Genomic DNA, 24,864 nt, shown 5'->3' with positions numbered 1-24,864 from the left:
CTTTATCCTTGATCCAGAAATTCAAACAGTTATGTATAATCAAAAAGACTGAAATCCCTTCAAAATTAAGTGCTTTGTTATAAAAGCACTTGAATTTACTACAGATTGTAGCCACATGGCAAAATTCTTTCTATAAATACCCTTTGAGTCCTAGTTAGTGAAACAAAAAACTTCTCAGCTGTGCTAAGATAAAAAATATCTCTGCAATTATTCATACTGCAGTAACACGCAGCTCAGAATCAAGGCCTGTCCAAGAGCTTAATCTAAGAAAAATCAATAGTATGAGAAAAGCAGAGGTTAAACAACCAAATACAAGTGTAATGTGTGGGATGGTGGGTTCATCTGTCTTCCTGCTGATGTGCAATTTTCCTGACTCTGTCAAAACAACAAGAAGCTCCAGTGTAGCCATTGCTGCTAATACCTTCAAACAAGAATGGAAACAGTTTGCAAAGTTCATCTTTCAAACACAGTTCAGTCGATTCAGGCCAGAAATTGGGTTTTTTCCACCTCTCAATTCAAGCTTGGTAGGCTGCTTCCTGCAGAATTACTTTTTCAATAGTCAACTGTTTGCCCAAGTGGAATCCAATAGGATTGTTTCCTGTCTAAATGCTTACATCCAGGTTTCTCTCTTTGGTGCTTCTTAGGTTATGCATTCAATATTTTCCAGTACACAGCAAGTGCAACTCTTTCAAGCACTGTCTTTACATTTCCCTCTTTTTGGCAAAACGCCATCAGCTGAAGATCCACAGTCAGTCTGAATAAGAAATCCCCCTCTTTGGGTACTAAATTTCATGACAGCATATGTGCACACCAGGAACAGCCCAGTAAAAGAGTTTTTATTTGACTTAGACTTCATGGTGTCATACTTAGCTCAATTTTCACAGACTACTGCTAAGGTAGATCGAGATAGGTCATGAAATCATGCTAGAATCTTATCTCTCTTTCTGACTGTTACCACCAACACAGAGTGAATGCATCAGTCTCAGAGCTTGGAGACCAACAGTGGGACATGCTTGGTTCAGGACTAGCTGCAGAACTGTTACCGAAACAAGTTTTGAAATGGAATCTGAAAGAATGAGAGAGTTATGTACAACAAGTGAAACCCCATTGATACCACAGCCAGTGCAATGATCTGACTGCAGCATGTATAGACAGAGCCAAGCCACCCTTGGTATGTTTACATTGGCATTTTTGTTCAGATCAGATACATATTTTCAAAGCTATTCTCCCACTCATCCTGACCATTCACTGTGCTTTTGTTCACACCATGGAGCAATCCTGAACCATCCTTTTGGATGAAAGGAAATTTGAATATTTGCTCCAGAACAGCACCTAATACGCTCTAACTGGTAATGGAAATTCAGTCTGCGGGACCAGACAAAAGCTAAGTTGAAGTCCTCCCAGTTCTCCCACGCATACCAAAACCTAAGTGGTGCAGACAGTGAATCTACAGCACCAGAAGTTTTCCTCTACAGCTTCATTCCTGCAGAGCCGCACCAGTTGCTGAAGTAGACACTGCCACTGCATACAGATAACAGTGAATCCTCAACTGTGAAGGCTGCAGTCTGGTCTGCCAACCCACCTGAATGCAAAGGTGCTTACCAGACAGCTAAGCTTTGTGCTCCCACTGCTTCATCAGCAGTTACAGCATAATTTGAACTAACACCTCAAGCTGGCATTTCCACCAAAATAAGTGGTGTACCCTGACTGGATGCTTGCTCCTGCTTTCTTCCCTTGCGCCAACATAAACATTTCTGTGGCTGCAAAGTTAATTAAAACAGGGAATGGAGCCACAGTAATATTGAGTAGGTACAAACAGTCAATTTTGACCCAGTTTAGTTTTCTGATACAATTCACTACAGAGCTGCACAAGTTCTTTTACCAGCATTACTGCAGGGTATATATGGAGAAGGATAAACTGCTTTAGGCAACTGGGATTGCTTCTTTCGGTGGCCATGCTAGCTGCCACATTTGTGAAATGTCAGACTTAAAATATAACTCCTTTTGGTGCAAACACAACTCTGAGTAAGTACAAGTTTATTCTCAAGCAATGCAGAGCTGTCAGGCAAGCTAAGAACCTGTAAATGCCACAATGGTCTGAATGGCAAGATTAAAGTCTAGAATGTAACACTGCATCAGTGTTGATGGTGGATGACTCATAATAATGTGTCAAATCTGATCCCTTCACTGGCAGAAACACCTGCAAAAGACAAATCCATTTTGAGTAAACTTGGACAGGTCAGTTGTTCAGTTTGGAGCATTACTGGTACATGTTAGGGAAATAGAGATATTTAGAGAATACTGGTTATAAAAGTTACTTTAAGTCTTATTCCATTCCAAGTTCTGTGTAATGAACTGAATGAATACCGACACCACACCCTGCACCCTGTGGCATTCCCTGTCTGATGGGAATGCCAAATGAACCTCTGACTCCAAGTTACTTGATCTGAAATTCAAAAAGTACAATGAGGCTCCTACAGAAATAATATAGACACTATTAGTTCTGCTTTACTTCTAAGAAAATCCTTTCCAAGTTCTATTTCAGCATGCCTTTATTTCAGTGTGAATACTCTTATTTCAGTGTGAACTGTAGGAAAAAGCAGCTGAGAAAGACAAGGACAGCAACCTACAGAAGCTGCATTTGTATAGGAGGGGTTTATTTACTTATTTCAGTCTTCAGTTTCCACAGCTGTGTTCTCAGTTTCTGGAGGAGACTGTTACGAAAGCTCATCCCCACCATGTGCTGAGATGGTCTTAACCCATGAACTTCGAATTCAGGTAGGAGGTACTGCTGAATTCTAGGGCTCATTTATCTGAATCAATACTAAGTAGGCTTCTCCCACTTCCCTTTTCATATAAATTTCATACTGGTAACTGTCCATCTGGTTCAAAGGGCTTAGGGTATGCCTTTTAGTACATAGTATATGTCTCAGTATAGCAAACGGGCTGCAGCAGGCATCCAGGCAGTACCTTCTTCCTACCATCCAAAACCAAGCTGGTATACTGTACAAGCCTGAAGTCACACATAAAACAGTCACACACACACCCTCATACAAAAACAGTCCTTTGGTTGTTCTTTGGATCACTTAGTCTTTGGATGCTGACTTGCTTGACAAGTTTCACTACAGAAAACAAAAAAAAACCCACGCTCTGTATCAGCCAGGATCTCTTTTACTTGTAAATTTCTCCAACATTACATTGCTGAATTCCCATAGTCTAAAACACAATACAATGCTGACATATTGTCTTAACTAATGAGCAAGATCCCAGAAGTGGCTGAAGGTTCAGACATGCTTTCTTGATATAGGTCTTCAATGATACATACAAGGAATGAAGAGAACCTCTGTAAATGGTCAAATCCATACCAAAGGCCAGCAAAACAACCCACACAGGATGGGAGCAACATTTTTGTGATTTCCATTCTTCGCTGGTTAGGATGGTCAGCTGCTCCTCACTATGCAGCCCAGTGTGGGATCATATTATGAAACATCAATTTGAACACACAGTATATACTGCTTCATATTTTGCAGCCTTGAGTGGGATTTTAACACCAGTGTTTTGCTCTTCTTGGTCTGAAGCATATCCCACTTCTCCATTTCTCAAAGGCTAATACAATACCAAGCTTCACCTCTTCAGTCAAGAAAACGTGTTTCTTGCAATGGCTCCTACCTCAGAGTCCATGCTCAAAAAGTTATCTGTTCTGCCCAGTAATTTACCCAATTTACCAGCAATACTGAACCAAGCCAAATAAATTTCAGCAGAACATTATCAGTCACAAAAAATGCTAATGTCAAGGACTGCAGTATTTCTGATGGGGCAATCCAACCTTTCCCCTCCTGGGCCTCCGGAGTAGAATATGCAGCCTTACGCAAGTTCCCTGGCTGACCCAGTTCCACATCCAGGCAGACAATTTCTATAGCCTATCCAATTGTGGAGGTTTTTTTGTTGTTGTTCCTGAAATCCCGCTTGTTAAATTTGCTAAGAGAAATGCAAAAGTTCTCCACTTTCAAGCCAGCAGCCATGCTAGTTGAATGCCACTTCACAGAAGTAGCACTGTAAATAAAATTGCTATATACCGCTGTTTCAGGTCTTCCTCCAGCCTTTGGGTGAATTTTTCAAGGCATTAGTTTACATCAAAGAAGATTCTATGAACAGCCCTCACAAGCTTGTCTCCCTAGAAAGCAGATGCTCCACCAACTACTACAGCTTTCACTTTGACTCTGATGATCTGTTTTCAAGGGTTTGCAATCTCCTCCAGCAAGGTGGAGAAATTCAATGATGTGTATCTCACATGCCCTGCTGTGCGTTTCCAGAGCCCTGTTTGCCTGAACATAGCAGAAGTCAAAGTACAAGAAGTAAGCTGCTTCGCTTCGCTTACAGTTCCAGGCTTCTCTCCAGCCACCACTTTCAACTCCAAGCTGTCCGTCTGGGGAACACTACGAGCACCATTCACATCATTCTGTGTTTTTGCTGCCTTTCTGCCATTTGGAAACAGTTGCAATTAAACCAACTCACTGTTGGACTATGTGCTATCAGCAATGTTTGTTATCAAATCCTTAGAAACCATATGGAACATTGAAACCCACACTTGTGTTAGTTAGGTTACAGCCACACTAAAATACTGGATTTCATTGCTCCCTGATGTAGACTAAAGGAATACTTATCCCCCTCACCATCTTCTACCAGAGTAATTTGTACTAATCATCACACAGTTGTTTGGATAAATATACTGTAATATTGCATGTTTTCATAAACAGGCACTAGAAAATTATTTTGAAGAACTCTGATAGCTTATAATAGCCTACTAATAAACGCAAATGAGAGTTGAGAGAGTGTTTGGGGCAGGGAGGGAAGAGGAGGGATGTTTTGCAACTTCGGTAATTTCACTGGTTCCTATGGAAATATTCCCCATTTACAATGCCAAACAGAGATCAGAATGAGGTCAAATATGCAGTAATGGAACTACAGTTATAGTAAAGATGTAACAGATGCAAAGTAGGAACTATCTAAAATCCTTCATAAAAAAAAAACAGTTTCACATACAAGCCATTTACCAAGCAAGTCTAAAAGAGCATTGGCAAAAATGCACTTGGTAAGTTATATCTTCTTGATTAAAAATTTATTATTTTCTTTAGCTCCTGTCCAAAGGAATGAAACTATGGAACTGAACTCTACAGGAGGTCCTATGGTGCAGGAAAAGTATGATTCTAAGTGTTCAACCTTCAAAAGGTTGAGGGATAACACGCTCATTTGATAGTTTCTCCCAATGGTGGTACAATTTAAGCAGCTCATACTGCTTAGTCTGCTCTCTCCTCTGTGTCTATCCCTTAGTTGTGGCTGCACAGCCATGTGTGTGGCCATATGATAAACTGGAACAGGGAACTGATCCTTAATCAAAAGTATCCCAAGGAAAAAAATTAATTAGTTTCCTAATTCAGTTCATTGCACAGTACCGCAAACAGCTGTGCAGGCACAGAGGGATGGTTACTGAAGCAGGAACCAGAGATAGCAGCCTGGAGCACAAGAGCTATTTATGCTGACGGGGCTTCAGTAAGAAACACACAAACTATACATATGAGCCCATCCAGACTGGGAAAGCTACTTGTTTCACAGAGCATAGTGGATACATTTTAGTTAGTTACAATGAAATAGTGTAAACATTCACTTACATAACCAGAAAGCTGTCTTAATTTATTGTGTGTGGATAAAAATGCAACATCAACAGTATTTTACTGCAAATTCTGCTCTTTTTGCATCTGGTTCATTGAACTAAGTGCAACCCATCTGTTACCACACAAGACAGAAAAACAGTCAAATAGAAGAAAAGCCTCTTATTTAATACAAATCCAAAATTATTTGCTTAGACAACTAATGAAGTGGAGTATATAGGCAATTAAACACCATAGAAGGCTTTACAGAGTACTACAAAATTGCAGGAAGGTTTATAAAAGTTTATATCTGGGACAATTAGAAATACAAAATGGGGTTATTGAGCCTGGTGTTGAAACTAGTTGCCTCAGAATAAGGCACATGCATGTAATAAATTAAAATGGTCTAATAAAATATTTCTAATAGTTGGACATTGCATGGGAAACTGCAAACAATTCTGGACTGGATACCCAGAAGCAGTGTCCCACTAAGGAATAAATGTTGAAACAATTAGAACAGATTTCCTTCATTTAGGGAAAGTATGTTACAGGGCTGATTTTCCCCTCTCAGTTAGTTTCTTCTCTCTCTACCATGCAAAAATCAGACAGTGAATACCTTGCTGCTGTAAGATAGTCCTTCTACCAGAACACCTCATAACAAATGCTAACTTGCTACCACATAGTATTTTTCAGTATCAGGCTCTATCACCATGATGAAAGTTGCGTTTTCATGGCACGAATGAGATTTCTCCAAATGACATATGAACATCTACTTTTTAACTCCTGAAAACTTCTTCTAATTCTTCAGAGGTTGGACATTCAGAAGAAAGTAGGGAAAACTAAACAGAGGTGAAGTAATTAACAAAAAGCAAGACTGGTAAGAAAGTCATATATGAAAATCATATTGTGATTGGCAGAGCTACAATAAAACTAAGCTCTAAAATCCAAATGTATGATTTTGGGGAGTATGTGTATGTTTGGGGAGGGCAGTGGAAGATCATGGATTAGTCTTCATGATGACCTTGGCCTAAAGCATCCATGAACTCAAGTTCTGATGTGTCTATCATGCACTTCAGCAAAATTAAATTATTATTATTATTATTATTGTTGTTACTAAACAGACAAGCAATATTTAACTCTAACACTGTATTGCTTTCAGTTTAAAAAGATAATAAAATATACTTGACAAAGAAAGAAGGAGAGAACACATTAATTGTGAAGTCACAACACTTTCCATATGGGAAAACATATTTATGAACAACTCATTCCTCCAGAAGGACGTATTTAAATAATTTTGGTGTCCACTGTGGGATTGTTCTAACCTATTTATTTTATTGTCAAGGAAATTTCTGCTAGCAAGTCAGCAAGAGTAAAACCAAAGACCACAAAGTATGCTCTTCTTCCTAATGTTCTGAGAATATGCGAGCAAGCCAGCACTGAATGTTTTACTTACATCACATGTTTAGTTTTCATGGAAGCCAGAGAACGATGCAGACCTGATACAGTTCATAACCTAAGTTCTATGCAGCACAAGAATTTATGCAAGACATGACAGAAAACCTGAAGGTCTCAGGTGACCTGGATCTACCACATGCCTTAAACAAACCCATTCAAACTCTCAGGAGCGAACACTGTATGAATCACCATTGCTTCCCTATGCAGCATCTCATCTTCAGCCACCACTGCTACAGAAAACAATCTACCGCAGAGAACCTCATAATACTCTTTTTTGCCACATAAGTGGTATAATGTAAGTTTGCCACTGTTTAGCCTCCATATGACCCAAAAGGTCCTTCATACACAATGATCTCTCTCAGTTTTTTCCTAGGTGTTGTGTTGCACCAACCATGTATTTCTCTGAGCAGAAAACAGAGAGCTTGGCAATATGGGGAGCTCGCCATATCATCATAACTAAATATGATTAATGTGCTTAAATTCCACTCAGTTGTTTAGATCCCAAGAAAAGTCCTACTAGATGTGCTAGATTTGGTTTCAGGCATTTGGATACTGAAAACCAACACGGATGTTGACTTTACTTTCTGTCAGGTATTTAGATCTTTCACATAAATGGGCAAATGACAAGAATTGATTTGGCTCTGGACAAGAAGGCAGAAAAATACAAATACTGGGAGACGGCAATTAGGCACCATAGGAAAAATACTTCATCTCCGTAAGTCTATTGCCAAGCATTTTTATCTCCAGCATGGTCAGGTTATGGGGCTGTAGGCATAGTTTGTTTGTTTACACCATCACAAATCACTACCAACCATCAAGTTATTTCACATGAATGGATGTAAACATGAAGTGTAGCAGTCTCTATTGCACTGAAAAATAAGCTGGGAAATGGGAAAGACAGCACTGTGAGAATATGAGGAACAGCAACTCACCTTTGAGGCTTCCTTAAGAGTCAAAGTACTTCATGAAGTAACTTGAAAAGATATTTTAATCTTTATTTATAGTAACTATGTGGGCCAATTCAGAATGGAGCACAGAATTAAACTAACAGAAAGGATAAGATACCTTTCAAGGGATGGCAAGGATAGGTACATAGGTCACCTTCAAACAGTGAAAATCCCAGAGCAGGTTTATTAGATACAATAGTTCAGTCTCCTTACAGATGGTATTTTAAGAAGTACTAATTTCAACTTCTCTAGACTTTTCCATCTGACAGTGAATATTGTAAATGCAAATTTTATAGTATTTCTAACCAAGCACTGCATACTTCTTGGTAATTCATATCACTGAATTTTATATTGGAACTTTTTGTTGATCTAGTTCTAGATAACTGCAGTTTTTCTCTTATTAGTATGTCAGCATAACAATTTGCCTAGTGCATACTCATGCCTTATTGAAAAATAATTTTTTTGAAAAACAGATTCATAGATGTAAGATGCACCTTCTACAAACACGCCTGAAGGAACCCCAAGCTCTGGACTTCCCTCTTCACACAGAAGGAGACCTCATCACCTCTGCAGAATGGCCCCTCCTTAGCGGAAACCTCTCAGGGCCCCTCCCTGAGCCTATGTAAAGAAAGAGGGTGGACACAGTTTGGTAAGCAGTGCATAGGTGTAACATATTCAGATTTTCTAAAAACATATCACTGAGGAAAAACAACAGCAGAACATACAAATTACCATATACCATTATTGCAAAAACGTGTAAGAATTTTTGCTGGCCTACAACTTCCACACAACAAACCTGATGTTTCATGATACATACTTCTTCAGTACTACCCTTAAAAGTTCTCCCTCTCTGAATCCTTACAGAAGAACAGAGCAATTAAATTCTGTGACTGCACTCAAATACTTACTGTTAGCTTTAAACCTTAAAACAAGTTAGACTATCATTACAAGGATCAAAAATACTGCCTAGTCATCTAAACCACTGCTTCTAAAAAGCACACTGAAGTACTGCACCTTTGAAAAGAATCACACATTCATGCTAATTCTATATATCCACAAGCTTTTTCATCTAATTCACAGTGCTGAAAGTATTTCATGGCAAGTCACATCCCATTGTTTTCTCTCAACTGCATGATAGTCCAAAAACATTCAAGGGCAGAATAAAATCCATATTACACCAAATCACTTATAAACAGTGAATTCAGAGGAATTAATTTAAGTCCTCATGGGAGTAATCAGATATCTTCATGATATCCAAATGTTACATTTTCCTTAACTAATATGGAGAAGTTTCTCAGTCTAAGGAAACTGAGAAGCAGACAATAAATAATCCTTTCCAAATTCCATTTCAATTATTATTTATTACATAACCACAATGCACATGGTACTGCACAAACAAAATAAAATAAACACAATTGCTTTTCCATCTTGTCAAACAGCTTGCAATCAAACTCCAGATAAAGAATTAACTAACCTCAAACAAAATGGGCAAGGACCAGGGATTAGCTACATGAATTCACACAGCTATATAGTACAGGTTATCCACATCATTCACTGTTTTCACAGGAAAGGAAATGAAGATTTGGTTTCATTGAATCCAACTCCCTCCCCCCAAAAAGAGTCACGTAAAGAAGAATGTTCTTTAGAGCAAAAATAAATTTGTTCCATACTTTTCTCACAAAAAAAATCACTTTATACTGGAAAGCAAAAAGCACAAGTAAAGTTGTGTATAAAGCCTGGCAAAATCACTTGGTACAGTTTGTTTTTTCCTTCAGTCCAATCTCAACTGACAAATGATTCCTAGTTATGTTCTCTGCAGAAGATCTATGAAGAAAATTCATTTATTTGGATTTTGTCAGTTGACATCTTTCTACATTTTGTCACCTTTCTACAGCAGATAAACTGCTGCTCACCAAAATTCCAATAACCAGCACAATTGGATGAATCTAATCAAGTACCATCCCTTTCTGGTAGTACACCTGACAAAAATCATTTTCAGAAATGAGGTAATTTAGTGAGAACAGCCATGCAAGACTTCTAAAAACTGATGTTACTATCACAAAGCAGCAAAACCACCCTGTCATAAGTGATACAGGGGACTACAGCGTAACACTGAATCACCAACACTGACTCTGCCCATTCCGATTACTTATCAGAAACAGCAGCTGTTGTGTGCACTCCACTGCATTTCTGATGAGTTGTCATAGGGAACTGAGGGCACCAAACCTCACCTTTTTCCAGCAACTGCACGGAGGTCTTTACAGGTCACCTACATTAGCTATTGGGTGTGGTAGGAAAAGGTAATTGAAAAAGTGAGATGGAAGAAGAACCAGAGTCTGTGAACAAGCATGAGACTAATGTGATGGTTTACACATGATCATTTCCTCCATTTTTTTCCTGTGTGTCTGGTTTACTTCTACTTGTCAGATGCATGCAGCCATTCAGACAGTAGTAAGACATTCTACCCTTCCAAAATAAGTTTTGTAGAAGTCATCCTGTGGCCTGGATTCTCATGTAAACTAATTCTAGATAATGTCATGCTGTTTCTAGAAGCCATAACCCAAACACCTCTGTTATAAGAGGTGTCCTTCCCATTGCTATTCTATACCACTCAAAAGTTCATTGCTGTCTGAGCTACATTTTGAGAGGCTAGATCTTTTTTTGGGATTCTATTAACTTTATGATATGTGAATGGAGGTATACTTTATCTGTGAGGGCCTCTGTTATTAGGTTTAACCATACTAATATTCCACTCTAGTTTATCGCTTAGTTCTTCATGTGTTGGCAGTGTGTGTACATATATAGACAACCATCACACATACATGGGAGTCTATGCAGTCTAGGACAGAATCTTAATGGCCACAGTAAAGAAAACATAGATATGACAATTGTCTATGTATGCTATTCCAGTAGCACCTCTCCCCTAGTTACGTTCAATAAACACAGACCCAGCACCAGCCATTAGACTGTCAACTTTTTAGACTGTCACAACCTGCCCACCCTCATTTCTATGGGGGTTCATGGTCAAGTGAGACTGATGGAACTAAAGGATGTCCATGTACAAAGTTGCTGTAGATCGTATCTCGACGTTAAGAGATGTGCAACAATCATCTCACAAGCAGAATGCTTTATTCAAGGTAATGGTGCATTTCTTCTCCAGCTGTGTAGAACAAGATGTCCTGAGCTAACTGCTTATCCTATGGTCAAGCAAATGCACTACATTTCCCCATCAGTATCCTACATACATTCAGAAATCTCTCATTCCACACATATGCAATCCTATGCAGGAACTAGTGAAGACAATGACAACATTCAGTGCATTTCTAAATGATCTTCCCCTTGGAGTACGTCCACTCAGATAAATTACAATTTTGAGATCAGGCAAGATAATATTGAGGATCTTGGATGACTGTCAGCAATGACTAAACTTAGGAATCCCAGAAGCCACTGTTACTAGTAACCTTTATAACTCTCACTGGAGTTGTAGTGGCAGATCACTTACACAAATGCTTTTCCCAGCAGAGACGAGGACACGTTTATCGTTTTCTGAAAGCTCAACTGTTTGCTTTCAACAGGCCTGTCCTTTGATTTACCAACACTAAATTGTTTAGCTACTAAACCAGTGGCATGAAGGTGATTCTTACCACAACTGGACAACGCACAGAAGGTTGAAGAATCGACAAGACTAAGGATCAGAATTGTATTGTGACACTAAGGGATCAAAGGCGATGTGATAAATGGTAAAGGTGTCATGAAGGTGGGCGCTTTCAGATACATGAAAACTTTTAGACACAGAAACATGACTCCAAATATTTTTATATACTTTTTAATAATTTCAGCAGCATATAAAATAATTTTAATATCTTAGTATGTAAAAAGCTAATGTGAATATATGAAGTTCTGCTTTAAAGTCACAAATATGCATACAAATGACATTGCAAACTGCTTTCTACATATTTGGCTATATGGCAGTAATAGATCACTAACTGCCTGGGAAGTACCTGAGGGAAGAAGGGAAAAGAAATGGCAGAAAATTGCTCATTCTAGTATCAAAAATGAGCAATAATTCAAAGACAGGACTGGTAGCCTACAATGCATGCTATATTTTACATTAATGTCCTACCTAATATTGCCTATGTAAAAGAAAAATTCCCTAAAGGGTTCTACCCTGAGGTATGTCATCCTATGAGCTGGGGACAATTCTGGTAAAAACAGGACAGCAGGCAAACCAGGAAAGCATGCCATGTTTTGGGTGGGGTTTTTTTTGTTCTTTTTTTTTTTGGGGGGGGGGGGGGGGGGGGGGGGGGGCTTGTGTCATATGATACCTGTATCATGATGGACAGATGCCAAAATACCTATAGAACCAACACAGGTGAAGATGATCAAAAGGTATATGAGTAAAGCTGAGAGAATTTTATGATCTTATAACTGCTATGACAACTTAGGGAATGAGATTCAGCTTAAGCTCCTTTTTGATCATTTGCAGTCTTTCCCCTTCATTCGCCTCTGTCTTAAGCACTGTCAAGTCCACTGCAAAATGAACAAAAATCTGCCAAGGCACAAAAGGAGGAACTAAATCTTCACAGCACCTTTCAATACATCTCATTTTGCAATGAACACGTCACAACTTTTCTCAGTTACTCTGCAGTGCTTGCAAGCTGAAAGGTAGAAGCAATGTGCATTTTCAAGCAAGCTAAAGACCACATTGACTTAAGCTGATGTGTGGGTTTTTTCCCACAGTTGCAGAGTTAATGTCTGTCCCATTTCTGGTCCCTACACCTGTAAAATTAAGTTTCACGTCTTTTCACTTAAGATACATGGGTTTTTTGCAATTATCTCCACCTAGAGGGATCCTAAACTGCTGGATCCTTGTATCCAACATACCTGCCTGGAAGATCTGCCTAGTTTTAGTCACTGTAACAGCCATCTGCAAGCGCCGATTTACAAACAGAAGCCTCCTCCTTCAAAATACATTGTTGCCAAAACACTTAGAAAGTGAAAAAGTAAGTTTTAAGAAATTTTTAAATTATTATTCTCCTTTTATCTTACCTATCTTTCTGTACTCACTGCCACTTACTGCTCCAACATATTCATATAGCAAATATCCCCATAAAGCAGCTAATAAACGGCATCAAAACTTAACACATTGACTCCAAATTCATTGTCATCCTTAAGTACCTTGTTAACTAGAACCTTAAGCTTAAAAAAAAGTTAGAATTATATAAAGACAGATTGCTAATACAGGTATGCTCAATACATGCTTTTAATAAGAAAGTTGAAACTGATTTTGATTTAATCTGTGTGTACAAAGCTAGAAGTAGCTACATATTCATGCATCTTATCAAGTACATTTTTACTGAGGTCAAGAGCCTTGGTCAGACCATTTATGCATGCACACACTAGCCAACACATTGAGTTTCGAGATCAAAACTTTGTTGCATCAAAACTTCCCAAAGTGCCAGTCTTTATCCAAGTCTGAAGAATCAAAAGTTGTATTTTAATGACATCAGTTAGGCAGAAGATTACTCCATGCATGGATAATCTTCATCGGAACATGTGGCAGAAGACTGAAAATGTATGTCATTAATCCAAAAAGTCACTTCACCTTTCAAAAGATACCATTACAGCTACTTATGCCTCTGTGGGGTTGTTTTATTCCTGTCTCAATTTGTGTCTGCGCCCAGCAGGGTTTAGAAGAATTGTGTGGACAGGTGTTGTGTCAAATGGAATCAGCTGCAGCAATGGATATGTGCTTAGAGGAGTAGGGCAGGCATCACATCTTTTTCTGACTATATAGTACATTATAGATGTCAATGAAAACAAGTTTAGTTTTTGTATAGGCCTTGTGCCTATTTTTACTGTCAATCTTAATGTTTTAATGCCATTAGGTAACACAAGCCAGAACTCAAAACATTTTCCACACTGTGTAATCCAAATTCTAATCCAAGATCCACCATGTACTGCATCTCCACATTGTCTACATGAACTTTTCATAGAATTTGTTTTGTCTTTCTAGCATAAACAAACTACCATCAACTTGTTTCAATACATACAAGTTCTATATGCCATGATCCCATCTCACATTCTCCACCTCTGAAACATCTGAAAGCCTTTCAATGTATTTGTTTTGGTTTTAATTAGGAAGAATAGAAAGATAAATGTGTTTGAAAGCTTTTAAAATAAATACATGTTAGGTATTAATACACTTGAAGCAGAGGGTGGGCTTGAAGGATTTCCCTTCACACCTGGGGCCAAACTTCAGGAAACTTCTATCCCTTTCACAGGTAAGTTACTTTTGCTGGAATGATGTGTTAAGGACCAGCATAACAATCAGCAGAAACTACACTCACTGTCAGAACTAAGTGGTGGGATATCCTCCACTCCCCCAAAACTAGTCCAGTTCAGCTGAATCAATGGAGTTCACCTAGACGCAAGACTTGCATCAGATCCACAACACTCTATCATCCAAACGGTATCATAAATCTCAAGCCATAACCAGTATTTTAAAATTACGGATTTTGTTCTGCTGCTTTGGATATATTAAATCTTAAATATTATTTTATTGGACTAGCTTTCTCCAGCTGCCAGTAGCATTACACATCGGATGACATATACTTTAAACACATGTCTATATTTAAACATGCAAAGCTGGCAGAAGGGAAGAACCTTATCTTTCCTCAACATGCTTTACAACCATTAGGAACCTGCACCCACTTCATGCTCTGCACTGAAGCGTGATTTCCCCAGCTTCTCAAAATGCACCGAAGAACTGAGGTTGCATTGCAATTGTATCCTTTGATTCAGTAAAAACCTGCACTGCAAAGTCAGTGCTTGAGCAAGCTTGTCGGAAACCCAGGGAAGGCAGTTTCAGCTATCCACGCTTCCATACCTTTACAGTAGCGGCAGATGCTACCCCAGGGCCAGCAATTAAGGTTCCACACCTCTCGCCCAGCAGCCTTCGGGTGCGCCTCTCCCCTTGTCCCCGGCACCCACTCGTGCCTCTGCCCGCGGGCGCCAGCTCCGCCCCCCCCCCACTCCCGGCTGCAACAGCCGCGCGCTGGCGGGGACGGCGACCAGGGTCAGCGCCGTTTCCCCCACGGCGGACTTTAAAAGGCAGCAGAAAAGCCCTTGGCCTCCCTCCCCGCGCAAGTCGCCTGGCACGAAGAGTAACTCCTCGGAGCCCCCCTCGGAGGCGGGGGCGCAGAGCCCCTCCAACCGCACACCCGGGCCTCTCGCCCGGTTCGGGCGGGGAACGCCTCGCCCCCGCGTCCGAGCCAGGCGAACGGCCCCGGCAGCGGCGCTTCCCCCGAGCCCTCGCCCACCCGGTCGCGAGGAAGGGAAAGGCGGGAGAAGGGCGCCACTTACGGGGCCCGGGCACGGCTCCCGGCGGCGGCGGCTGCGGGTCGGGCTGCGCGGAGGTGCGGAGGCAGCGGCGGGTCCCTCTCAGCGGCGAAAGCCGGGGCGCTCCTCCCCTCAGGAAGCCCCCATGCCCGGCCTTCCCACACACGTGCGGTGCCGGCAAACCCCACCCCGCTTCGCCGACCCCCTTCCCGCCCTCCCCTCCTCTCCTCCCCTCAGGAGTCAGGCCACCCCCCTTCAGCTGAGCGGAGCGGTGGCGCAGTGGGGAGACGGGGGTCTTCCCCCTGAAGGGTCGGGCCGTGTTTCCCGCCGTGTCCCTCGGGGAAGGGAGGCCGGGCGGCCCCGACCCCGCGGCTGAGGCCGGTGCCGGCCTCAGAGCCGTTACGGACACCCGCCCACCCTCCCGGCCGTTACAGAACCCCCTGCACCTCCTAACGGTCGAGGAGCGACCGCTAAAGTCCCACCCGCGGCTCTCCCCCATTTCTCGTTACCAATAATCACCGGGGTTTTCGAACCCAGTTTTACCCCGAGTGCTTTGACGTTCTGCGTGCGAACAGCACCTGCGGGGCGTTCATGATCCCTCCTCAGAAACAATTTTCCACACAGATTTAGGCGGGTGAGTGTGTGGGTGGATGCCTCCCCTGGCCTTGCGTTAGGAGGAGGGAGGAACGGCTGCCCCAGAGTCGGCTGCCTTCGAACTGCCCTTTACTGCTTGCTGGATGTATTTTCCAGGGCAGCTTTCAGGAGCGTGAGGTGGGCTGGCGTGTCATGCCCCGCTCCATGTGGGATTTTGTGACCAAGCTCCAGGGAGCGGTGGGAACGAAGGGGAAAGAGCCGCTGCAGCTATCCTACCAGATCACGTTTCGGAAGTTGCTTTGGGGATACATCGTAGGCAAAATTTGGCTGAGAGCAGCAAAAAAGTGCCACAGGATGGGATACAGCACCAGCCCATCACATGTACGATGCTTCTTTTCGTTCTGATGTTGCCAATCAGCTTAATAAACTGCCTCTTCCTACGAGCCTTGTCATATTTGTTTGAGATGCCTGGGACTTGGCAGCCCTAGCTGTCCACAGGTTGGAGAGGTTTTGTGCCTCTCTCTCTCCTTCAGCCTAAAGAATTCAAACTGTTCCCCTGGGCCAGATATCTTAAAAAAAATCATTTTAAGGCTAAGAATAGTCTTAGGCTAAGAATAGCTAATGCTAAGAATAACTAACATTAAGAATAACTGGAGTAAATCTTACAATCATCATCTCTTTCTCCCTGCGTATATTCTACTTACATAAGTCCTTTCCTTTCAACTTTATAATCCGAATACATCAAATCATTGGGAATACCTTTAAAAATTTTGGCTGTGGACCTGCTCGTCTCTTTTCTGTGATATTCCATCACCATATATGGTGTGTATGTGCATATATACGTGCATACGTACATTATATATACATATACACACATACATGTATCCTTACTGTAGCCTTTAAGAAAACAGAGGTTGTTCCATGAACACCAGAACTAACGATACAGCTGACTTGTGAAAAAAAGTCTTCATTGTCTTTGAGTTTTTATGTGACATCTTTAAACCTAACTCTTTTGCTTAGATCACAACTTTCCAACAAATTTTTTAACACGATACCCAAACCTTGTGCTATCAGTGGATCACATATAACTAACATTTCAATGCTGGAGTAAAGTCTTGTGTAAATTTCTATGAACAGGGCTTCAAATTTGCTTCAGATAATATTTGAAAAAGACCAGCGATCACATATCATTGCCAACTATCCTCAGTTCAAGCTAGTTACTTAGCTTACATTTCACAAAAAAATAAAGCTAACATATTTCCGTAAAGATTTTACACCAGCCCTGCAGTGCTTCTACCCACTCTACATCCATACGATTTCCTGAAGAGACTAATGCCATATTCTGTCAAGGATGCAGGCGAAGCCCATGAAGGTCTGGACCATTTTCAGCACCCCTAGATCTCCATCTTTTTTTTTGTAAAGGACTTACAGATTGAATATATTCCCTTCCGTTTCATTTTTTGGATCTAAATGTCATTTGCTCTTCGGACAAGGAGTTGTCTGTCTTAAATACAGTTCTTTCCACAATGAACAACAATATTCCTTACAGTTAAAAAATTAATAGTTAATAGTGTAGGTTTCAGCTATTAGATCAAAGGATTTTTCTTCTGTGAAGATTCCACCTGAAGCAGTCATGTGTATGTGTGTGTCTTCCTCTGTCCATACTGCCTGTAAAGTGTGAATTTTAAATATTTACATCCAGTATTAATGGGGTCCTGAAATGCCACCACCTAAAACAGGAGAAATGGCCAGATATTATCTCAGCCCTAATTATACTATGTTGATCTGCTAACAACTGAAATGTCTTTCCCTGCTTGCTCAGTCAGTGTGGTGGCTTTGAAATGTTGACAGATCTGTAACTGCTTTTATAAAAAGCAGCAGAGTGTCACAAACCTCAGCAAGCATGTTTCTGGGAGGTCTGGTAATCCTGCACAGCTGCAACTTTCCTTTTCTTCAGTGGAAAGTCCTTTCCCACTAACTGTGCAGTCAAGGTAAAGTGCCTGCTTTTGGAACAGTTCCCATTTTGGGGGGCTCAAATTCAGATTGTCAGCCTTCAATTTATGGCTAGCCACTTGTAAATGCATCAGTTCCGATTCAAATGTTTAGTAGGTACTAATGTATCACATAATTAGAGCAAACAGCAGTTATTCCAGTTTGCTGGTTTTGCAGCCTCACAGGGAATGTGTGTATCCTACAGTCAGATGTGCAACTGCAGCTCACAAACATACTCACAGTCCAGCTTTAAGCCAGCTAGATCAGAAACCGGTAGAGTCATGGAGCTCAGTGCTGACAACAAACATGCCCAAGAATTTTTTGTTTATTTACCAAAGCTTCCTGGGCATGTTTGGAGTCAGCAATGAGCTCCAAATCTCCATGACTACAGGTAAACAGACAAGAATGAGCCCAGGTGAATGAGATCCCTGCTGCCATCACTATGCTGTTAGATACTGCCTGGACTGCTGTATGGAAATACTTAAAAGTACCTTTGTTGTCCTTGTTGAGACTAGGACATTGTATAGCTCCTTTCAAAAGTGGATCAAATTCCGTCTTTAAACTGACTAGGTTTTGCCTTTCTCCTTCCACAGGGAAACGTTTTCAGAACTGCAAATCTGAAAAAAGCCAAGCATCTATAACTCTGATTCAGCTCTCATACTGTGAGTCTCTTTCTTCATATGATCATGCAGAGTGCCAATCTGAGGAAGTAAGAACAGAAACGTATTTGAGAAGTGACTTTTTAGTGAGTTAGCACTACGTAAGTGAACTTACGGCTCAGAGGATTGAACAATTTTCTGTTTATCTGCAGAAGAATAAACCATGGACCATTCTCTTAAACACTCATGTTGTGTTCCCATGTGGTTGGACTACTTTTACTTTTAAATTCTCAGTGGAATTTCTCATCCTCCCTTTCTGGACATTTCAGGTATAGTAGGGAGTGTCATCAGCCTACTGAGAAATAGCTACATCATTAATGTAAGCAGTACAGTGAAGATTTTTTGCATGATGCACATCAGTTATTCAGAGAAATTATGTTACTAATGGGAAGCCTATTCAACCAAAATGTTGGCAATTAGAATGTTATTTACTCTTGTCCTTGCCATGTGTGCAGGACAACAGTTTTGACTAAATGTTCTAATCCATATCAATAAATGATGTGTGTGATGCATAAAATCTTCTGAGTACTAATGAAGAGTACTTTTAGAGTAACTGGATTTGTAAATATGAAAGTTGTACTAAGTCCTCTATGTGATTATACTACATTACATGCCAGCAGTCAGATGCTAAAATAATTAAGTGCAACAGAATAAGTTAGTCTCACCAAATCTGTGATACAAAATTAGTTCTGTGAAATTTCCAGTTACCCTGCTCATTATTGCTGCACTGTATGTGCTGTTACTGCACAAATACAAAATGACAATTCTCCACCCCATTCTTTAGCTGATAATAGCAATTAGATTTGTATCACATGTACAAAACAAAGGTAAAAAAATGATGGCTCATCCTCTTTTTTTCCCCACTCTTCAATCTGCTACTTCAGTGATGCAATAGAAATGTAGGACTGGGTTCTCATTCTGTAAATTACAGTCTTTTCCCCTGTTAACATATTCCTTTTAATGTATTCCTTTCACCTTTCTGTTTTTCACTAGGTTGTTTCTCTTAATTGTTTCTATTCTGAGTATTGAGCGTCCTGTGGTATGTATTGACAAGAGGAAATGTTGAAGAGATAAGTATTAATATACTTGATGAACACATGAAGTAAACAAAATCTTGAAGTTTAAACATGGAATTTTTCATTTAAACACTTAAAGTAGCCTTATTTTCCCAGTTTTCAGTCTTAGTGGGTGAGTCTGCTATTAAACGGTTTTCACCAAACCAAATAACTAGGTAGAAGTATGAAAAAATAATGGCCAGTCAGTGAGAATGAATAGGGTGGTCACCTATGTCTATGGTGAGGAAATGAACCTGGACAAGAAATCCATCATATAGTGGAGGCGGTATGTATAGAGATATCCACCTCTTTTCCTCTGAATTGCAGACTGCTCTGTAGATTTTTGTGAGATTTTGAGTTGTGCCCTATTAACAGGCATCAGTACTACCAATTTCTACAATCTCATCATAAGTCTTAAAACGCTTTCTTCAACACCTTGAGTCTAAGCTTGGGAGAAAATCTCCTCTTGCATTGTAAAGAAAAACCTGGAAAACATACATCTTGATCCAAGGGAGGCTCAGAAAACAAGGCTCTGAAGATAACATAAAATATAACACTGAAAAACCTGATGACTTTTAAACAACTATCTTGATTTTCGGAGTCTGACATGCTTTTAGATCCAGTTCATGATACTGATTGTAACTAATGCGTATAGCAGAATATAGGATATTAGCCCAGACTTATAGTTCATAAAGACATTATACAAAAAGGCTCAAAAAAGCAGAAGGGCAGGGTGGCAAAGAGGAAAAAGAGAGAGAAGAATGCATTTCTCTAAGCAACAAAATATTTCTAATGAATGTATCACATCTTATAAAATAAAGTTTGCTTATGGGTACTTAGCTATGGGGGTAGGTACATTAATTCTATTACTAATGTTTTCAGGGAAATTTTATGTGAAGGAAGGGCCTTTAATGTCCTTGTGAGCTGTGCTGGCTGGTGATTTGTGGGAGGAGGCTAGACTCTAGCCTCCTCCCCCTTCTCCACCTCGTTCATGGCAATGTTATTCATAGTCAGGGATTCTGTCAGGAATGCAAATGCCATAAAAATGAAGGTGTTCTTCCTTGCAAACAGGTTAATACCCATCAGGTCATGACAGAGTTACTTGGCAGAACAGAACCTTCACATTTTAGCTGCCTGGAATACATTCAGCCACTAGATAAATAAGAGCTTTTATTATGCAGGACAGATTGTCCTTTAAACTTTTCGAATGCAAACACAGAGGGGAAAAAAGTTTGCAGAGGAAAAAAAAAAAAGCCAAGAAGTATTTTTAATCTGTGCTAATAAATAAAAACCACTGTATTTTATTAGACTGAATAACAACAAAAAAGCATTTAAATATATCACAGAAAAGTAGTGTATCTCTGTAAATAATTCATTACCCATTTGCAGAAAAAAAAGGTATTAAGATTTAAAAGTATATTTACATGATCACTGGATGACAATTTTTATTCTTTCCATCAGTTTGGGGGTTTATTTTCTTTAGAGATCTTGGCTATGTAGAGTCAGAAATGAATTATTGCTTTTCCATAACAGTAGGAAAAAAGTTCTGGTAGGACTTAATCTTCAGCTGCACAAAGCAGGCCTGCCATTTGAGACTTCAAGGGGGTGTACCAAGGGGAGTGTAAGGGGGAGTGGCAGGAGAGCTGCAATCATCTTCTGTTTTCCAGTGAACAATGTTGAGGTAACCAAGAGGTACGTCTAGCAACCTATGGCAGGTCTCAGCTGTTGAGCAACTGAGGCCATGTCAATGGAACTTCTAAAAGTAGAAGGAACACATGCCAAGAAACTTGCCCAGCCTCAGCAAAGAAAACATACTTTTTGTTACAGTTATCGGCAGGTTGCTTACATTTTAACCACTGCTTTACAGTCTCCTGTACACAGACGCTGTTTACAGGCTCAGCATATTCTCCTCTGGGGTTAGAATTTGCCTAAGTACTTAAGGTTTGATTAGCCATAATGAATCACATGAGTTGCCTCAGTAAGATATATTACGTGACTTGCTGAAGCTGAACCAGACAACATTTTTGGCACATTTAAAGAATGAAATGTGCCTTATAGGATTATGAGGGTTGGCTTCTTTTCATCTTTTCTACTTTTCCACATGAGCTGTACATCAAATTGACACCTTAATTTGTCTGAAAGGAGTGGAGCAGGTAATCTCTTAGATTAGGATGGGGTTGTGATTTTGTTTTTTGAGTCTTTCTAAGACATGAAATAGGTGCAAGTTTTGCAGTCTGATCTGTGTAGAGGGGTTTGTTGAGTTCAGAAATTGTACACATTATTTATCCATATATGCATTGTATGCATTACTCAATGGAGTTCTGCACAAAAGTAGCATCTGCCAATGGAGGTTTGTCTGGTATGGGGAGCAGCAAAAAGAGAACGATAATGTGTTCCAGCAGAATTGAAATGCTAAGGCTTAAGCTGGAACTCCCTTCTAAATGTGGCCCTGCAAAAGTGATGCTGTGGAGTACCGTTATCAGTTCTGCAAGCTCAGAATAGCTTCTGAACCATAAACTTTTCTTCTTTCCCAGCATCATCAGAGCCCATGGACTGTGTGACTTAATGTCCTCAGACAGTTAGCTGTCTTGAAGAGTCCAAACTTTCAGTTTAGAGGGGGAGAAAGTATCTTGCCTGTGATTTATAAAGCAAGCTCAGATAACCAGATACAGATGCTGTCTCACTGAGCTTCCAGGATTCCTGAAAAAAATGTTCACACTTGAAAACAAACCTCTATATAAAGATACTCAGGTTATCTTTTAACAAACAAGACTTTGATTCTGGATTCTGGTAACTATTCCTGTAGAGCTTTGTGTCACTGCTGTTAGATTTTTTCCTGACATGCAAACTTGGATCTCTTGGAGTTTGGTCAGGCTCTTCTGCACTACATGCCAATTGTGCAGTGTAGACACATTGTGAGAAACATGAGCTGCTCCACACATTTCAGTCAGTCAGTTTTAATGCCAAAGGCAGTTCTACATCAATGGCATTGGTCTTAATTAATTAATAGTCTATTACTTTGACTTTCATAATTTGTATTAGTTTTAGTTGTGCACAGTTTCACACTGTATTGTAGAGCTCCTACCCATCAGAACCTACAGCTTTCCTAAATCAGTTCCTGTGATTCAGCATGTCTCTGTCACTCAGAGAACTGACCAAAATTTTTACAAAATCACTTTTCAGAGTAAAGCGATACTTTTAATCAGCTTTCCCAGGAAGATTCCACTGACCTTTGGGTTGCTGTGCAGTCCCCCACACAGCTATTCTTCTCCTTCTCTGTGGCCGAAGATGTGAGAGAAGAACTTCCCACAGGAAAAGGGTGGGAGAGAGCAGCCAGATGTGGAAGACTTAAACAGCCCTTCTGCCCTTGGAAAAGAAGGAGTATAAATATATACTGACACATTTTTAAGTTTAGCTCTGCCTAGCGTGGTGGGAAGGAAGTTGTCTGAATCATTCAGTCCCGGTTATACCACTGGGGAAACCATAATGTCAGCACACTCTGCTCCATCTCCGCACAACAACGGCATTCATTAATTACAGAAATATTCCCCAAGGAAAATAATGTTTACAACTGGGGCTTGTAATTGACTACAGAGATGTCACAGATTCTATGACTAGGTACATTGTGATGTCTTTGCTCATCTGTGGGTGCATGTGTATACTTTATATATAAGTATACATTATACATATATGTGCTCTGAAGCTGATGGAAAGAACAATATGTTTGCAGCTACTTTTTGATGAGATGAAGCTAAATTTTTAAGTGGTAAGGAAGAATGCAACATGTTTTGGATACTGCACATAATTTCTCTTCATATTTTATAACATTTACTCTTTTGAAGTTGTTTCTTCAGAGAAAAATATCACCTAGATGACTTCCTACAACTGTCACTGGATTTTACCTCTGACCTTTTTGTTCACTCTTCTGAACAATGTAATAGCAGGCACCAACAAAACGCTTGAACTGTGCCACTCCTACGGTTACTATTTATCAGTAAGAGGTGACATGATTGTTGAAAACGTATCCTGCAAAATTCTTTGAACCCATCAGGGGGAAGTTGGTAGTGAATCTAGGGTATTATTCATATGATGGATTTGTATGCACCACCTTTCTTTACATTGCTATTCATTTTCTTGAATAACAAGTATGATTCATACACTATTATTCTTTTCTTCTTTTGATACCTAAAATGTGGTGAGCTTAACTGAGCAACAAGTGATGGAAGACTTTATTTTTCCCGTGGCATCAATACTTGTACTTTATCCCCTTTAACCACCCACATGTGTAACTATTGTCCTGCAGGATGAGGGGAGCGAATGCCATTCTTTATGCTGAGGGAAACCTATCTTTAATCAATACTTATCAAATTCATTAATCAATATGAGAGACTGCTGAGAAACTGGAGGAGCTGTATCTTCTCCTAGGCTTAAATCTGGTAACACTGGTGAACTCCTAAGTTTCTACTGGCCTCTGAAACACATACAAGACCTGAGACTCTAGGGAGAACTTGGAGTGCTTGTTTTAACCAAATAAGCTTATTTGAGTAAAATGTTTTGCTGGATGCAAACTGTGATCGGGAGTGGAAGAAGCTCATTTGAGTTCAGAGTTGCAAGCACTGAAAAGGTAGAGGACGTGATTCTGGTAATGTTACAGGATTTGTTTTGTCACTTATGTTGTACTAATGTTAAAGGTAACGTGTCCAGTGATTCAAATAGCAGAGGGAAAGGCTTAATTTGGAACATTTCCTATCTACAGCAGTACAAACAGATGCACATTCTTTAGTGATGCGTTTTCACATTCGTAAGCACCCCTGTAGAACTCAGGGGAAGAATGTGTTCCTCAGGGCTGATTCACGACTGTAGCCACTTATACAGGAGGAATAAACACTCTACAGGGGAGAAAGCATTGAATCTTGGCTTTAAATGTGAATATGGAAAAGCCTCCTCAGCATTACGGTCACAAAAGCTGAGATTGTTAAATTTCTCAATACTGACTTTCTAATCTTCCAAACTAAGTTTGCTTGGTTTAGTACATAAAATAGTTGCAATATTTTATATGAATCTTCTTGCACATAGTAATCAAATCACTGGTTCAGCCCCATCAATTGGTTAGCAGGCTATACTTGCACAGAAATGCAAAAATATATGTATATTTGCATTATACATTTGTGTA

The 24,864-nt window shown here is 40.1% G+C and overlaps 1 protein-coding gene across 2 annotated transcripts in view; it reads right to left on the bottom strand.

Annotated features, from left to right (window-relative positions):
• The window catches only part of SLC7A2 (solute carrier family 7 member 2), a 58,655-nt gene extending 43,615 nt beyond the window's left edge, over positions 1 to 15,040 (bottom strand). Inside the window, exon 1 of one of the 2 annotated variants that reach the window (XM_030017542.2) lies at positions 14,940 to 15,040. The gene's annotated coding sequence lies outside the window, so the exon portion shown is untranslated. The remainder of the gene's footprint in view (positions 1 to 14,939) is intronic. The other variant, XM_030017552.2, reaches the window with a different exon arrangement.
• Between the last annotated feature and the right edge of the window lie 9,824 nt (positions 15,041 to 24,864).

Source organism: Aquila chrysaetos, chromosome 1 (genome assembly GCF_900496995.4).
Source record: "Aquila chrysaetos chrysaetos chromosome 1, bAquChr1.4, whole genome shotgun sequence".
NCBI classification, from domain to species: Eukaryota; Metazoa; Chordata; class Aves; order Accipitriformes; family Accipitridae; genus Aquila; species Aquila chrysaetos.
This window is presented reverse-complemented; position numbering and strand designations above follow the sequence as displayed.